The sequence below is a fragment of the Schistocerca nitens genome, chromosome 8 (assembly GCF_023898315.1).
Source record: "Schistocerca nitens isolate TAMUIC-IGC-003100 chromosome 8, iqSchNite1.1, whole genome shotgun sequence".
NCBI lineage: Eukaryota > Metazoa > Arthropoda > Insecta > Orthoptera > Acrididae > Schistocerca > Schistocerca nitens.
Window position 1 is genome coordinate 398,305,114 of NC_064621.1, and position 17,715 is coordinate 398,322,828.

Here is a 17,715-nt window from a genome sequence, read left to right on the forward strand (position 1 = left end):
CTGGCAGTTGAAGCACTGGGCTCGTCTGCCTTTTGCGCGGAGTGGCTCGATTTTTACGTCTAAGTCTGCAATGTTTTCGACCTGAAAAATTTTCCGGTTGTCAACTTCGTCAACTAATACCACAAGGAACAAGGGCATGTCTCTGTGGGTCTTGAGCGACCTCATCAGGCCGACGTGGCGGGTCTGGAATTCGAGTTCCTCCAGGTACCGCTGTAGGAACGCCGGTTCCATCTTCAGCGGGAGGTGGCGAAAAACGATCATCAGCAGCTTCAGCTGTTCCGTTCTCTGCGTGAAGCAGTTCCACTTCTCGGTCTCAGAGCTGCATGAGTTTTGCGTGGTCCTCTATGCACTCTGCTCTGACCTTGTAAGTGTCGGTCCCCGAGTTCATCTTTCGCGGTTTTACGACGGAGTAGAGCTTCTCTAAAAATGGTTCAAATGGCTCTGAGCACTATGGGACTTAACATCTGTGGTCATCAGTCGCCTAGAACTTAGAACTACTTAAACCTAACTAACCTAAGGACATCACACACATCCATGCCCGAGGCAGGATTCGAACCTGCGACCGTAGCAGTCCCGCGGTTCCGGACTGAGCGCCTAGAACCGCTAGACCACCGCGGCCGGCAGAGCTTCTCTCTCAGCTCACTATCGCCCGGCTTCTGTAGCCGGCATGGCTGGTGCGACTGCTGGCGCGGCAGCTGTCGTGGCGACTGTGACATGCAAATCTCTTAAGTACCTCCTACCTGTCCGCTTCGCTGCCCATCGCCCCTCTGGTAATCATCGGCGGGCGGCGGAGTGGTTTCGTCGTCGTAGTCGGCGTGGTCCCGTCGGTCTCGTCTACTTCCGGCAGATCTGCAAACCGGTTTGCAGCCTTCACCTGCTCCGGCGTCACCAGTTTGAACGACCTGGCTCTCGCTGTGTGGCGCCAGGAGGGCGCGATGAAGCCTTCTTCGTCAGGCTTCCTCGGCGATGCGGTCGTCCTGCGACGTACCCTCCTCTTCTTCCGCCTGGTGCGACTGGAACTTGCCTGGGGGGGAGTGTCCTCTACGGCCGCGGATGGGCGCTTCCGCGAGGTTTGCTCGAACTCTGCAGGCTTTTCGGGTGTTGCCAGCCTGGATGTTGGCGAGGGCGTGGCGGCTTCTGTAGCCGGCCGGCATGGCTGGTGCGACTGCTGGCGCGGCAGCTGTCGTGGCGACTGCGACATGCAAATCTCTTAAGTACCTCCTACCTATCCGCTTCGGTGCCCATTGCCAAGCGTTGCATGCAGATGCAACTCTCCTCGGGGGTCAGCCTGGCGATAGCGGCGACAATTTCCTTCTTTGTTAGGAGGATCGGCGGCTGGATGCGTCGTCTCCGTGCTGAGAGTGTGTGGGCGCGGCGCCGTCCGTTCGCGGAAATTTCCGCGTCCATCTGGCGGCCGCGAGCAACATTCTCATTCGTCGTCTTCGTCGGTGGTGGGGGGCCAGACGCTGCCGTCGTCCGGGAAACCTGCCTTGGACCGCTATCTGCCACACCCTGCGTCTCGCCGGAGCGATCGTCTCGTTTCGGCTCCTCCTCCATGTCGTAACCCCCAACACCACAATTTTGCTTCTTTAGAAAGCCACGACAGGTTTTGCTTTCTTAGACGAGGGGGGGGGGGGGGGGTCACGGCACGTCGATTTTGCTACACGAGTCCCTAAAGGCCCTTGCAGGCTGTTGTCGAATCTGAAAAGAGAAAACGCTGGTGAGCGAGAACACGCAAGGCGAGTAGCCAAATGCGTGAACACGCGCAACCGGTCGCTACAAGATCACGAGCGAGAGTTTAGCCCCGGCAGCGTCAGCACAGAGCGTCCGCATACTTCGGCAGCCACAGCGCAAATGCGTCGCGTCGCGTCGTGTGCAGTAGCGTGTGTGGGGGCCTTAAGAGAACCATAATTGATAGCATAAGTGCGCAAAAGATTGCATTTTCAGTAGTTGCTGTACGATATAGGTGTGTAATACGCATCTATATACTCATCAGAGCCTCATCCATTATCTGTTTATTGAAAATACCCTGCAGTTTTACCGTTTGTGGTGGAAAGTGTGTTTAAATATGTCACTAAAATTCCAAGCTACGCAATAGGTCTATCTATAAGCACGATCTTTATTCAGAATTCATATTATTGGTTGCACCAATTCTCAACTGATCGTAAAATTTTTCTCAGAGTAAATTAGCTTCTTGGTTCATTTCTTCGACCATAAGTGTGGAATACATCCATATCATGAGACACAAGGTTCTTACAACGAGGAATGAACGTAGGTCAACAGACGGAATACGTCATCTAATATTAACTGCGCTTTTTGTTTGATACATGAGACTTCCAGTTGCGACTTGTCACAGAAATCACAGTCAGACTCGGTAGCGTGTCGCAAAGAAAACGAATAATGTTAAATGCGACTTGCGTCTCCTAGTTGTGACTGATTCTGTAAAGTTGTTATTGTAATATCTGTGACTCCTCATTCACTGTGATTTGTAACAGATACGCGATTTCTTGATCAACTCGTCACTGAATTGGCCACAGAAATTGTAATCTATATAGCGGCTTCAGAGAACGATCACAATCATGCTTAATGAACAAACAGATCTCAACAACAAAAATTTTCTCGATTGAAATGGAATATTGACCAGTGTCGCTGATTAATTGTTCTTTGATGTGCATATAACATTGTTATCTCTGCGTAACGTAAAGATATGTCAAAATCTTATAAGTACGATATAATAATGTCAACAAACTACAAAATTGGTTGTACCTTCTGTTAATCCCACTACAGATTGTTCTCATTACGTTGTATTTTGTTTCGAAGATGATTGACAATGGCGTAATACCGAAAAAATTCTAAGAGCCAAAAGCCAGATGACAACATTTAAAAAGAAGTCTCTTGATATTCCTTGATGATAAAATCGCACGCTTGGTTGGAGGATTAAACTGCGGCACTGTTGTTATTGTTTGACACATGATTGTGAATACTTGAATTTGTGTATTTTTGAATAATGATTCGTTTAATAAAACCTTTTATAATGCAGGACTAATATTTTCACCACTTAATCTAACAACAGAAGTCTAGGACATCGGCACAAAATGTATTTCTTAATTGTGTGGTATTTTATTTGTGACATGCTGGTATCCACTGCCAGCTTTTATCAGAATTTGACGCCACATCACTATGTAACTATCAGTATTATAAAAAGCATGTACATGTAATAATATCACAAGATCCGATGATGACAGCATAGATATGTCAAAATCGGTAATAATAATAAAAAGAATTACTAGCGATCCTGACAAACGTGGTTCTTCAAGAACAATATAACCTTCATATTGCTCCCAACGAATGAGCAATGCCGAACATATATAATTATTTAGTGGTTCTCTGAAAATTGACTCTCCCTTAGTTAAAAAAACACTATGTTCACTTTTATAGAAAAGACAGAGCCTTGCCAACAACTGATGTAACACATGGCAGTCAGTAAATCGGGTAGAATGCTCCAAATTTTTTGGCGTACGTATTGATAAAAACTTGAACTGAAAGAAGCATATTACCACAGTCTAACATAATAGTGGCGACACTTCGCCTCGTTTTTGTTGCCTACCGCGCCAGCAGCGCCCTAAGCGGCCAGTAACAAACTGAGTTCGGCGCGATCGTGAAAGCGAATAGTGGTTAATTGTTTTTATTTTTCTAAAATGGTTTTTGCAAGCGGGAGCGTTTGTAGCGCAATAAATTGCAGCAACAACAGGAAGAAGACAGCACAGCTGTCTTCTTTAGGTTCCCTAATTATCCTGAGAAGTATATACCATCATGTTACTGTATCGTCAGGATTCACTTGCAAATTTCATGTGTATTAATGATCAATGTTTCGTTTTGTTCGTTACATTTCGAACAAAACCAGTTCATGAACGCAGACAATAATAAACTCGTGTGGAATGCAGTACCCACACTGTTTGACATCCCAAATAAACTACCTCAACTGACGATGAAGAGGAAACTGCCATTAAGATTCGACAATTCATCTAAAGTTTTAAAACAGTCCTATGACACAGAAGCAGTCAGTTCAACTCTCCATGTATCAGTGCCAGATTCGTGTGAATCGTCAACACAGACCTGATTTGACGATGAAGTGGTTAGATTAAGTGTAGTTTTTCGTGTCTTACAGAAGCGTAATGTTTGGTATGTATTTCATACACTTCTGTTGTTAGTCATTTAATTTTCCTTGCTTCCTTCGTGTGATGACATCATTTTGTTAGCACCTTGTTCACTGACAGACTGCTTGAAAATTATTCAAATATTTGGTTTTGGATGAAATGTAATGTCATCAGCTCATTATAATGTTTCAACAAATTTTTCCCACTATTTGGTAGTTGCTTGTCCCACTTAGAATAATATAAAGCTGAAGGTCGTATTGTGACAACAGGCGAAGACAATCACAAACACATTAGGTCTACAGAACAAGAAATGAGCTGTCGATGGCTTTTCCTTGTAGAGGTACATGTCTGTGCTTCTTACGTGTGAATCCGTGTGTTTCTATTCTTTTGATATCAACGCGGTAAGCTGCAATTCTATCCAACGTCCGAAGAGTTTCTTCACGAATGTATTGTAGCTTGCCACTCGATTCATGGTTTTTGTCCATACTTGCGCTTATTTTAGTATCATTCTCAGAAACATATTGAAAGGTGGCTACACTGAGCCACAGCGCCGGAGATCGCGCTAGAGAGTATTGTTCCGCCGCCTCCACTGGCAGTGCTTATTGAGAAGTAGCGGTGGGCAGTGCTTGTCGAGAGGTCATGGTGGAGAGTGCTTGTCGAGATGTTGTAGTAGTGAGTGCTTGTTCCATATTTTATGCAGTTGTTTGATGGGCTATACAGCAGATGTTGTTCCACCGGAGATATTGTAATGATTAGAGTGCTTTTCGTCAATATATATGAAGGTAACAAAACTCGCTTTTTTTCTCATTATTTCAATGTCTTGAATAATGCGTCATTACAGGTTCAGTCAACAAAGCATCTGGCTTGTGTTCTTGGATTAGAGTGTAATTCTGGTTTTCTTGCGTAATTATGGTATTTCTATTTTCTTTGATTACTTCAGTATAAATGATATTTAAAATTTCTTGTGTTATTGAAGAAGAACCGTGCCAGATGCGTACGTTGAATCACACTTCCACACACAGAACAGTTATACTTGTGCTTTGGTTTCATAGGTTTTATAGTTGCTGGGGACTTAATTAATTGACTGTATTAACGGAAATTTTCATTTCATTCTTTGTGTTGTTCTGCGCAGTCAGATTGCGTACAAATACTGATCAGGGCCAACCGTTTACGAAACTTAGTAAATGGACTTACAGCTACGAAAAATAATAATTATTTTCATTTATTTAATTAAGCCCCCATGCAATATTTGCCTTCTGATACTATACAAACTCTTGGCGGCAAGAAAATAGCTCAAATATTTCGTAAATTACGTAGGAAATGGATGCAAAACAAACATTATGCTTACGGCATGTCTGACGTTGACCTTACTCGTCGCTTGGAGCGCTAGTTTCGCTCTATCTGTCAAAACGGTGACAGCTTTTACAGCAGTGAGTTCCGCGACTGTTATGTTAGGCTGTTATATTACTGAGCTACTCAAACAATTAATTTCAGTTACTTTTGCTCTTTGTATAATTGCTAATATATTGGAAACAAATTAACCTCCTGACATTTTGCATATTCCTGCTCAAAAATGTCTTTTGGAATAATTTTGTGAGATAACTCACCACTTAAAAACAAAGTATTGATTGCACAAAAGCAAGAAGTAAAAATAATTGGTGGCTTACATCCACAGTCATCATGTAGGACCTTTAAGGAGTTAGGCATTCTATCTGCACTGTTGCAGTACATATTACGGAATATGAAAATTTTGAAATAAATGCATTTTTGTAACTAAAAAAATATAGAATCGTGGACCAATTGCTTATAAAATTTTATTTTTTAATTTTGCTACAAATTTTGAGCCCACACGATTGTGTGGGTCGGGATTATCTTACATATTTATGCCATTTCTTGCAGTGATATTCACGAAAGCAATTACTGTCTTTTGACAAACACAAATAAATATTACACTTCAGACATCTTGTTCTCGTCCTCTTCTTGCAAGTTTTTTGCCTGCAGCAACGAGCTGAAGGCAAATCATCAACAGTTGGCCAGTGATGATATCCGTCTAGCCGCTTCTTATCACGTGGTGTGTTTGCTGGTTTGTACATTTTATTTGGTGGCTCTTCATCAGATTCACTTTCACGTTCCTGTCCTGAAGAAGAAGAAATTAGCGCTTCCACAATCACTTGTCGGAATCCAAGAAGATCTAAAGGGTTTTTCTTTTGTGCTTTATTGGCTTCACATTCAACTTTGTATTGTAACCAGTAATTTTTTGTCTACAAGAAAGTCCTGTAGGTCTCCATCATTTGATCACAGAGGTCCACTCCTCCCATACACAGGTTGTACTTCACTATGACTGCAGGACATGGCACTAAGATGTACTTCTTTTCTGGTTTACTCCATCTCTCAACATTGCTTACAGGTTCACATCCTCTACAAGTAGAGGCAAGGGTCACAGCTTTTGAATCTTTCCACTGGACAATGACTATTTTATCATTGTCCCTGCAGAATTCTTCCATATCTTTTCTCTTCAGTCTTTTTCCTTCTGTAAGGTGAACTGGTTTCACTCTGTTTTTCATTATGGTTCCTGTTCCTTCCAGCCCTAGGTCAAGTAACTGTTGCAATAATGGCAAAGCTGTAAAATATCTGTCAAAATATAGTCTTGCACCTTGAGGTAATGTTTGAGCAAGGCGAAGTATTACAGATGGCCCAAGACCAAGGCCAATATCTGGCAGAGGAGTTGATTTACCTTGATAAAATTCAAAATCAAGTACTAAACATTTCGTTGTTGCCAAAACAAAGTTTTTAATTCCCAAAGGGCGAGGTTTGTTTGGAACATACTGAGACAATGTGCAGCGTCCAGTAAATAGTACCATTTGCTCATCAATGGAATAATCGTTTTCAGAGGGGCGTGTAAGTCTCAAACAAGCAATGCATGCAACATTAATTGCAGGTTGTACTTTCCACGATCTATTAAGTTTCTGTTTCATGTGGAATGTTGTTAATGTCCACAACATGCAGTGCTGTTCTGAGAGTGAAGAACCTGTCTCTAAGCATACAATCTGTAATAGTTGGCATACGCAATGACTTGTGCCAGTACATACATGTACGAAGATATCTAATGCATCCCATAAGTCCATGCATGCCATACAGCTTTTTTATCTCTTGAGGATTTGTATGAAGCAACTTCCCTTTCTTGGAAAAGTAGTAACTGTTAGTGCAGTCAAATGCTAACTGAAAAAAATCTTCTGGATAGTACTCCCTGAAATAGCTCATTGGAGTTTTAATTTCCTGTCCTACCTCACTCTTTGAGTGCGCAGAAATTTTGGAGGTGAATGGTCTTTTTCACCAAGTGAATAAACGACGATGTGTTTCCACTGTTTATATATATATATATATATATATATATATATATATATATATATATATATATATAAGAATTCTTTATACTGTGTTGACTCGGAAAATTGTCCTGAACTTCTGGAGCAACTGGTAGTATTGTTGCAGTTTTCCTCCTTGTCAGAAGATTCAGAGCTTTCTCCAAGTCTAGAAGTCTAGGTTTGATTGTTGGAAGAGTCCAAGTTGCATCTAACGATTCGTCATCACTACTGAAGACTTCCACTTCAGAGTCATCTAATGTGACTAGAATTTCCTCGTCTGTAAGTCCTAAAACGAAACAAACAAATGAACTGTGAAAATAATGCGTAAATACAATAGTAATTAGACTTATCTATTCCGTAATCTGTTCCGAATCGTAACCACAACCATCGACCGAAAACGACCATGTGCCGGTAAAATAGTCCCAACACGCACAATTGTGCGTGTGGATGTTACAGTCATTGTAGCTATGAAAGAATTCAACTAATTGTGGCGGACATATTTTTATTTACTTCTGCACACCTTTCGGAATCTCAGACACATTTTTCCAAGTGTCAAAACGTAATAAATAAAGCACAATAAACATTTACCTCGACAGACATGCTACCAACCAGCCATCTCGAAAATTACCAAAGATTAAGACACAATATCTCGCGTCTGTAACGAGATATCGATATAAATCGAGTTGTATACGAAACAGCGATTCCTGCACACTCGTGTGACTTGGGACTAAACTGCATAGCGGTATAATATGATGCTGCAACGCAAATAAACCGCACCCACACAATTGTGCGTCTCGGGTCTGAAAGGGATAGATATAACACTAAAGGAAAAAAATTACCTTTGTTACTTATTATTAAAGCTATCAGTGGCTCAGAAAAAGAGTTCAAAAAATGCCCAGTAACATAAAATGTCTGTTACTTAGCAAAGCAAGTTTAAAATTTAACCTAAAATCTGTTCTTCTGGACAACTCCCTGTTATTCCAAGTTGCATAAGTAGGACTAAAAAAACGTTTTCAGTAATGTAAACAGTAATCACCTATACATACCTTCTTAACTGACTTGTTCCACATCACTTCAAATGATCCTTGGAACACATAACTAACTACTGAAAACCTGACTTGTCTGAATCACACATTAGACCTTTTCCTGCTCAGCTCCCAAGATCAAATGTTAGCTGTGCAAAATGGCCACCTTTCAGTAGAGCACCTTTCAAATCATGTAAAAAGATATCGTACAGAACATTGTCGCCAACTCATAACTATATGAACCTTGACCTCAGTTGCCATCATGAATTTGACCATAATGGCTGTTGATAACTACCAGCTGAAGCGGAATATTGCCTAAATTCCATCACTGCTAACCTTCAACCTATGGGTTCAAACGAGAAATACAATACCAATGAGAAACTATCTGACAAAGGACAGAATCAACTGTGAACGAAAACTCCATGTGTAAGCCCAACATTAGTGAGGTTGTAAAGAAGCATAAATAGTGTAAAGGACCAAGTGAGTAAAGTAGAGGGCACAAAGTGTAAATATTTACAAATGAATTATTGCTTAAGTTACAGCCAGTTTTCAAAGGAACTCCAGAGACCATATTTTTCTTAGGATGGAGGAATCGTTATGGGATAAACTATACCAGTACTTGGTGTGGAAGAATGAGCAACAGGATGCTGGACATCGGCAGCTGCTGGTTGTGAACCTGCATGATCAGCGTCCCAGTAGCAGCAAGATACTTCAGTGACACCACATTCTGCCCTGGGACTGGCCCTCTAAAAGCCTCCCTGGTGGATATTTAGTTTAACATTAACAGTTGAAAAGCTGTTTTCAAATGCTCAGCAAATTTTTACTTTAGAAAAAAATGGATCAAAAAATTTGCATTAAATTTTGCTTGAAAACTGGAATAAAGTGCAGCACCATATTTGAAATGTTGACTGTGGCTTTTTGCAACTCTACTGTGAGTAACATAAGAGTTTACGAGTGGTGTAAATGTTGCAAAGAGGCTCGAGAAGATGTTGAAGATGACGACCATCACGGATGCCTTAACACATCAATTTCTGTCGACAATATGGAAGAAATAAAGAAACTGGTTTTGAAAAATTGCTGATTCACCATCAGAGAAGATGCTGATGATGTCAGTATATCCTTTGGCTCATGCGAAGCAATTGTTTTGAATGTTTTGGGCATGAAAGTTGTAGCAGCAAAGTTTGTTCTGAAATTGTTGAATTTTGACCAAGAACAATGTCACTTAAGACACTGCTCAGAATTCCTAAATGAAGTCGGCAATGATCCATAAATTCTGAAGAAGATTGTAGCAGGTGATGAACATGAGCACACAGGTAAGACGTTAAAACCAAGGCCCAATAATCCTAGTGGAAACTGCCTGAAGAGCCAAGACCGAAAAAATGACATGTGAAGGCTCTTCTCACTGTTTTCTTCGATTACAGTGGGACAGTGCATTTTCAGTTCCTTCCTTGTCAATAACGAATACTGCCTGGAAGTTATGCACCGTTTGTGTGAAGCAATCTGAAGAAAATGACAAGAATTGTGGCGAAACCACTTCTGGAAATTGCATCACAATAAAGTTCCTGCCTACAGTTCAATGCCTATTATTATGCAAAAAAAAAAAAAAAAAAAAAAACCATTATGTTGCCTCAGCCACCATATTCATTGGTCACAGCTCCCTGTGACTTCTTTCTATTCCTGGGTCTGAAGAGAACCATGAAAGGGTGTTGTTTTGCCACCACTGATGAGATAAAAACCGAGCTGATGAAGGAGCTGAGTACCCTAACAGAAAGTGAGTTCCAGAAGTGCTTCCAAGATTGGAAAAAGCACTGGCACAAGTGTATTATACCTGAGGGGGGTTTACTTCGAAGGGGACAAAGTTGATGTTGATGAATAAATAAAGATTCTTTAAGAAAAACAAAAATTCCCATTACTTTTGATCACACCTCATATCCCGTACTATCAGAATACAGGAACATGATTTTAAATCCATCTTTTACTTCTAAAAACAGCTTCCTCTGGACGCTCAGCTGTGAAAATCCTGACATGACCCACAGACAGTTGTGTATTTAGGATGCACTGGGTAAAGTTCATCATAGACAGCACAGAACTCACAGCATCCAACAGGTGGTGAAAACTGCAATTGGCTCTTTACATGAAAATGTGTCATGCAGTTGAGGAGTCAAGCATCTTGAATCAGAGTAGCTGCTCAGTATTGGCAGACAGCAATGTTTGCTCTTTGCCTATCATTTTAACTATGAGTGCAATATTAGAAGCTTACTTTTCTGAGACCACAACTCGTACATTTAGTGGGCTGAATATGCGGCTCCTCACCATGAGTGATATTACAGATCTGGACAGACCTGCAGAAACCCCATTTTATCAGGACTAACTGGGTGTTACATGCTGTAACAATGATTCTAAATAATTTTGTGTGCTGTGAAATTATGGAAACATACATTTTTTATTAGTTGCAACAACCATGCACATCTGTGCATTTATATATTTTCATGTTTCATGAATAATTTTCATGATACCTCACTGTGGTGAGGCATATGTCAAATAGTTTATAAAAAATGACACTTGTGTTCATGAAAAAAGGCTAAAGGCTGACTAATTACTAGGCTTTGGATATTTTGGTCCACAACTGTGATTAGAAAAATGCCAATTCTAAATGCAAACATTTATCATGGGGTGCATATATAAATCATTAAACCATGAACCTCCCAAAAAATTCAGTGTGCACTGAAAAATTTCTGAAACACATCTCTGGACACTTTGACTACTATATTCACTCATTTAGAAAACTCTTGAAACAAATATCATTCAACACTTCATTTGTTCCATTTTTGTTTTAGTGAGACTGCATCTGCAGCCATTTATCAAATATTTGTAAATGGAACAGTAATGTTATAAATCAACAGATGCAATAATGTGTATTTTGTTTTTAAACAGTAATCAATATATTTGTTCACTGCCTCACCTACATTGGGGTTTTGGGCTAAACATTACTCAATATTCTGTTTTCCAGTTCCTTCAAGTACATCCATCACGTCTGTGAAATAGTTCACTCTCAGGTTTTGTGTAGCTGTCATAAGGAAGAGGTATTCATGTCCGATAAAGATCGTACTTGCTCAGTTTGTGGTATATTGATTTTCTCTCTGTTTGTATTAGTGTTTCATCCATTTTATCTTGCATATTCTTTTTTTTAAAAAAACTTCTGGTTTGTTATTCACAATAAAGTGACATAGTGCCTTGTATTGCCAAATTTAGTTTCTCTCTTCACCACGCATCAAATGTCAAAATACATCCGCAATAAGTATTATGATACTTTTTCTACCTCTGTAGGATCAACTCCTGATTTATAACCAGTAAGTTTTCCAATGGAAATAAATTACTAGTAAGATAAGAACATCACTGCATACACAGAGTCTGCCAGAAAAATGTATACATACTTTAAGGAACAAAAAGTATTACTTATGTGTTTATTTTACATTTAATAATTGATCAAACATGTTGTTTAGCATACGGTTACTTTAAATGTTCAGTTCACTGTTGGCGGCTGTACACATAACAGAATGACGAACGGTCGCCGCAGCTACGTCAGTCAATGTTACAGTGGACAGCGCTGCAAATGTCGCTGTAATATTCTGGCAAAAGTTCCTCCAGGGTGTTTGGCTTACATCGATAGACGTTGTCTTTCACAGTTGCCCACAAGTAAAAGTCCATAGGTGTTAGATCTGGCGACCGTGGAGGGAACTCAACGGGCTCTCTTCGTCCAATTCAATGCCCCAGAAAATTGTCATCTCAAAAAGCTCGTACGGCTAGGTGTACTATGGTGGCGGCCCACGCCCTGTTGGTAGAAGACCCCTTCATGAGGTCCATAAAGTGCACATATACCTGGCAAAATTAATGTGCGTAATATTCCCAGGTACACTTTTCCAGTGACAGTAGCATCAAAGAAAAAGCCCCTAGATGATAGTCTGTATCGCACATTAACCTCTGGTAGACTGACCGCTTTATCCACATAAACATGTGGATTTTCGGGTGCCCAGTACACACTGTTATGCCGATTCACAGTTCCTTCAAGTTTAAATTGTGCCTAGTCACTCCACACTACCTTTGTCACAAATTGTTCGTCATCAGTTGCCATTTGCTGATACCATTCGCAAAATTGCATTGGGTGAACAGAATCGCCATCCTTAATCGTGTGCGGTAATTGTGAAATGTAAACTTTCGACTTTGCAGCTTTCAGAATTCTACGTACACTTGTACTGCTAACCCCCACTTCATGTGCACATTATGTAGCAAACTTCTGTGGAGGATTAACAAACATTTCCAACACAAGGTTTGACAAAGCAGGACTTGTAGGTGTACGCTGTCTTCCTGATCTTCCTTTGTAAATATCACAAATCGTTCCATGCAATTCAAACTTTTCAATTATGCATTTAATTGTTAGTCGGGTTGGCGGTTATGTTTCAAATGCCCACCTCCACTGACGTTGCATTTCAACAGCATTATCAAACTTGAAAAACCATTTCACAATACATTTTCATTGCTTGAATGTCAAGCATGCTCCAGCCATCTTGTTTTCTCAACACTGAGATGAAAGTGCTAACATCTGTTGAGCCAGAGACCATACTACAACACACTCGTAACTCAAATCAAATGAGAATATTGATATTTTGATAGAGCCTGACAAAGAGTGTATACATTTTTCTGGCAAACACTGTACTTCCTTTTTTCTGAGACTGAACACGAGTTATAAGAGGAGGAGTGCGATGAGGAGACAGCAGATGAGCTTTTAGTTTTACAAGTCCCAAAAACGACTTCTGATAGGACTTAATGTCTTTGGTAAGGTAGTATGAGTGTTTCAAGTGAAGACACTAAGAGGTACGTGTAAATTCAATGGCATGAAAAGTTCTTCGAAGTGCCTGGAGGCATGCTGTCATTTACTTTGAGGATATAATCAAGAAGAAAAGTATTAAAGTGGAAAGCAACTTCTGACAATAGTGAGTGCTTTAAATTACCTACTCAAAAAGTACAGACAAAGCATGAAAGTCCATCAGCAAAATAATGTTGATATTTGCACTTCATTGATGATTAAAGATATTTACTTTTGAAGGCACATTTAGTAGTGGCCATAGACACACATATAAGCAACCACTTCCTAGTTTTCAGAAATAATAGTTTCTTCCTTGGGAATGAGTAAGCAATAAGTTGGTGAAGGTTAAAAAGGAAGGGCAGGTCACTCTGACCCTAGGATGAGAAGGAAAAACTTGTAGCAAGGAAGAGAGTAAGAAAGATGAAGGGGATGCCTTGTAGAGAGTAGATAAGAGGTGGCACAATGTTACGATCCTGCCAGATTCAGTCCAGAGATCATAAGGACAGAATGAGGATTAAAGATAGATTAGATACATAACCAACACGGATTCTTGTGCAACACAGCTAGCTCTTTATTTACATGAAGTAATGAGTGCTGTCGTCGAGGGGTCTCAGATCGATTTCATATTCCTTGATTTCCAGAAGGCTTTTGGAACCGTTCCTCACAATCGACTATCAATCAAATTGTGTGCATATGGTGTATCATCTCAGTTATGTGACTGGATTCGTGATTTCCTCTCAGTGAGGTCATAGTTCATAGTGATAGATGGTAAATCATCGAGTAGAACAGAAGTGATATCTGGCATTCCGCAAGGTAATGTCATAGGCCCTCTGCTGTTCCTCATTTACATGAATGATCCAGGTGATAATCTGAGCAGCCCCCTTAGATTGTTTGCAGATGACTCTGTAATTTGCTGTCTAGTAAAATCATCAGACGATCAATTCCAATCACAAAATGATCTAGAGAGAATTTCTATATAGTGCAAAAAGTGGCAACTGGCATTAAACATAGAAAAGTGCAAGGTCATCCACATGGGTAAAAGAAATTTTGGGTATATGATAAATTGCACAAATCTAGGGGCTGTCAATTCTACTAAATACCTAGGAATTACAATTACGAGCAACTTAAATTGGAAAGGCCACATTGGTAATATTGTGGGGTAGGAGAAACAATGACTGCGCTTTGTTGACAGAACACTTAGAAGATGCGACAAACCCACTTAAGAGACAGCCTAAATTACACTTGTCTGTCCTCTGGTGGAATATTGCTGCATGATGTGGGATCATTATCAGGTAGGATTGACGGAGGACATAGAAAAGTGCAAAGAAGGGCAGCTCGTTTCATGTTATCACCCAATAGGGGTGAGAGTGTCACTGATATGACGCGAGTTGGGGTGGCAGTCACTGAAAGAAAGGCAGTTTTCTTTGCGGTGAGATCTATTTATGAAATTTCAATCACCAACTTTCTCTTCCGAATGTGAAAACATTTTGTTCACACCAACCTACATAGGGAGAAATAAAATAAGAGAAATCAGAGCTCAAACGGAAAGATTTAGTTGTTCCTTTTTCCCATGCGCCATTCGAGAGTGGAATGGTAGAGAAGTAGTATGAAAATGGTTCAATGAACCCTCTGCCAGGCACTTAAGTGCGAATTGCAGAGTAACCAAGTAGATGTAGGGACAAGTTAAATGAATAGGTCAATTAAGAATTGGGGGAAAAAATGAGTCTACATATTGGTCAAGTTCCAATTTTTGGAGAAAGGGGCAACTAGTATCAGGTGGGAGGATCCCAATAGCCCTTGTGATGTAGTAAGCAATCAGGTCCCTTGAGTCATACTGTACGGTACATTCAGTAACTGGGTACTGGGTGTCCCCTAGGTGGATAGTAGTTCTGTGTTCATTTATGCATGCAAGCCAGTTTAGTGGTGGTCATGTCTACCCACCACCCTACCTTCAGCACTTCACTGTCCGCCATCCCCACCATACTATCCCCCCCTCCTCCCCCTCCTTTCCCCCACCCAGTAGCCACTCCCGTCATGCACTGGTGCTGCTGCTCACAGTGTGGTTTCAGTTGCCTGAGACTGTGTGTGTGTGTGTGTGTGTGTGTGTGTGTGCATGTGCACACTGTGTATGTGTGTTTATTGTTGACAAAGGCCATTGGCCGAAAGCTTGAAGTGTGAAAATCTTTGTATTGTGCCTATCTGCGATTCAGAATCTCTGATATATGGTGAGTAGCAACTTTCTTTCTCCTAATATTGTTATACTCCATCCTGGATTTTCTATTGTTTAACACAGTGTAGTGGTCACAAGTTAGTTAATAAACAACATGCATAGTTTCATAAACTGCTCTGTCTTTGATACTGTAGGATTTACCAGTGGTGGGGCTGAAGTGGGTGGATACATGGGGCAGGTTTTATAATGGGGACGGCTGCACAGGTAGGAGCCATGGAGTAGGGATAATGGTTTTGGGATGTGATAATGTGTAACCAGGATGTTACTGGGATTAGAAGAGCAACAATGGGTGGAGTCGAGACAGGATTAATTTCAAGGCTTGAACTGAGAAAGTCCTAATCTTGGCACAGTAAAGTATTAGATGTGAGGAGAATATTGCCTGGGATATTTAATTATGAATAAAATCCATAGGGTGGTTGTGTCACAGGAAAGCCTAGCAGAGGCTGTTGGGATAGGTGTTGAGGGATTCAGTGGAGGAGCGGATATCATTGCTGCAGATGCCTAGGCTGCAGGGATGGGAGTGCTTTCATGTGGAAGAAGCGACAGCTGTCAAAATTTAGGTACTGTTGGTAATTGGTTGGCTTTATAAGGGTGAGGTTAGGATGTGAGCTTCATTGAGGTGGAGGTCAACATCAAGGAAAGTGGATTTGGATTTCGAAAATGACTAGGTGAATTTGAGTTGAGAAGCACATGTTTCCTTCTTCAAAATAAGTCCAGTCCAAAAAGATACCATTGCTAAATCTGTACCAAACCGTGTGATGGGGTTGGGGAACACCTCCTCTGGGTCAAGAAATTCTCCTCCTATGCAGCCCATAATCCTTGGCCCCTCTCAAGCACTCACAACTGTGTCTGGACAAGTCCTCACCCATCCTGATCCACACATCCTCACTTTCTACCTACTTCCAAAATACACAAATACAACCATCCAGACTGACCTATAGTAGCTGGCATTAAAGCCACTATTGGAAGCATCTCTACCATCATTCACCAGTAACTCCAACCCATAGTATAAAGCCTCCTATCCTATATAAAGAAAATCGGGAACATCACAAATCCATTTCTGTTCCTCTCCCACCTGGAATCCTCGTCATGATTAATGCGATCTTGCTTCATACAAACATACCACACACGCTTGTGTCACAGCCCAAGAAGACATCATTTCTCAACAGACACTTGAAAGTCTGCTTAAAATAACCTTTATTGTCATCAAAGCCAACGTCAACCTTACGCATAATTTTATTTTTGAGGGCTGGACATACAAACAAATTAGGGGAATACTAAGGGAAACAGGATTGCTCTGTCCAGTGTCAGTCTCTTCATGAGCTGCATAGAAGAGACATTCCTGAAGATCTACTTGGTGCAGTTCAGAGCTGTTGATGATGTCTTGGTTTGCTAGACCCATGGTGAAGAACTTCTCTGCTTCATGCAAAACTTAATTCCTTTTCTCCCAACTCAAATTCACCTGGTAATTTTCGAAATTCAAAGCCATTTTCCTTGATGTTGACTTCCACCTCACTGAAACCCACATTCAAACCTCAATCTACATAAAACCAACCAATAAGCAACAATATTTAAATTTTATGAGCTGTCACTCCTTCATCACGAAAATTCCCTTTACAGCCTAGGCATTCCTGGCACCACGAAATTCCTCAACACCTACACCAAAAACTTGTTCCAGGCTTTCCTCTATCACAAGCACCCCATGGATATTATTTAACAAAAATCTCCCAGGTGATATCATCCTCTTGGCATCCGAATAACACAGCTCGCACTACCAAAAGAACTCCGAAGGACCCCCTTGTCACTTAGTGCCACGCAGGCCATGAAAGCCTTAACATTTTATTTCACCAAGGCAATGACTTTCTCAAATCTTACCCTGAAATGAGATCCTCTCTCGCTGATATCCTGCTCGCACCACCTGCTGTCACCCTTCTGACCTCCCAATATACTAGCCAACCTTATGACATTTCCAAACCACTATCCCTACCCCAACATTCCTACTTTTTCAATTGTCCCCACTAATGAAACTGCCCCCACACATCCATACACCACCATCTAGTGCCTGCTCACCATT